General features: G+C 35.4%; 1 non-coding gene across 1 annotated transcript; it reads right to left on the reverse strand.

The window, feature by feature from the left end:
- Positions 1–616: 616 nt before the first annotated feature.
- LOC147505075 (small nucleolar RNA R71) lies at positions 617–724 on the reverse strand. The gene has a single exon (XR_015194080.1). It is a non-coding gene; the product is annotated as a small nucleolar RNA R71 (small nucleolar RNA).
- Between the last annotated feature and the right edge of the window lie 704 nt (positions 725–1,428).

Below are 1,428 nucleotides of genomic sequence, written 5' to 3' on the forward strand. Positions count from 1 at the left end.
AGTTTGATAATATAATTTAGTTAATTAATTGCATATTAGATTATTTTATAGCTTTATTATCTAGTGCATGAAAACTTGGTTTCGTGATTCACCTCGTAAACGTTTAATCAGAAGAGCTAATTCTTGTAACAATCTTCCAATTCTGGTTTTAGAGGAGAACACACCATCAAACTCAGGATCTAATTCTGATTCTGAAACACACACACCACTAGTAGATTTAGAGAATACACCAGAGAGAGTACAATTAGACACCATGGCTGATCAAAGAACTCTTAGCACCTTGTTTCAACCTATCGCAGTTCAACCACCAAACTGCATAGTGATGCCAGACAATAACAATAACTATGAGATTAAACCGACCATTCTTAATATGTTGCCAAGATATTATGGCAAAACAAATGAAGAACCATATAATCATCTGAGTAAATTCTTGAGCATATTAAGTACTTTTAAAGCACCTCATCTTTCACCTGAAGAGACTAAATTAAGGTTGTTCCCATTGACTTTTGAGGATGCCTTTTCGTTGGTATAGATCCCTACCCTCCAATTCTATAACTACTTGGGAGCAACTATCACAAAAGTTTATGAAACAATATTACCCTTTACGTAAAACTGAAGCCATGCAATTGGCTATTTCAACCTTCAAAGGAAAACCTAATGAAGAGTTTCATACAACATGGGATAGATTTAATGATTTACTTGTCCGTTGTCCACATCACGGTTTTGACATACTTAATATCGTACATTACTTTATAAAAGGTCTTTCACCTATGAACCGTCAGTTAATTGAATCAATGAATGGAGGAAGATTTACTAGTCTTACTCCTGATGAAGCCTACAATTTTTTGCAAAACTTTTAAAGAGTTCTAAGGATTGGGCCAATAGTAGTGACCATGAGGACATGGCACGCGGGTAGATGGGGGATAAGTTTTAGTAAACCCGGTATGTATGAGGTTAAAATGAACTTAATGAGAAACTTGAAGGTGCCATTGCTAGTTTAACCACAGGAATCGAAAACTTAAATAAGAAATTTGATTCATTTACTTCAAACCCTCCAATGAATAATCAACCTCAACAAGCAATGAGTGCCAATCAATTTTGTGAAAGTTGTTTTGCCACAGACCATGATACACTAGTTTGTCCAGTATTTGTTGCCCATAACTTTAGTAATAACTATAACCAAGATCCACGAAATAATTATCAATGGAGACAGAACATGTCTCCACAGCAAAACCAATATGGTTTTCAAGGTAATCAAAGGGAACAATAGGCAACAATACATGAATAATAGAAGTAGCGATAATACCTTCTCCACGGTATTACCCAACAACAACAACAACCAAACGTAAATAGAGAATCAGCTATTAATCCTATGGCTAATTACCAAACCCAACCCAACACCACGATGAAACCATGAAAGCTTTAGCC

This window comes from Coptis chinensis, chromosome 4, assembly GCF_015680905.1.
Source record: "Coptis chinensis isolate HL-2020 chromosome 4, ASM1568090v1, whole genome shotgun sequence".
NCBI lineage: Eukaryota > Viridiplantae > Streptophyta > Magnoliopsida > Ranunculales > Ranunculaceae > Coptis > Coptis chinensis.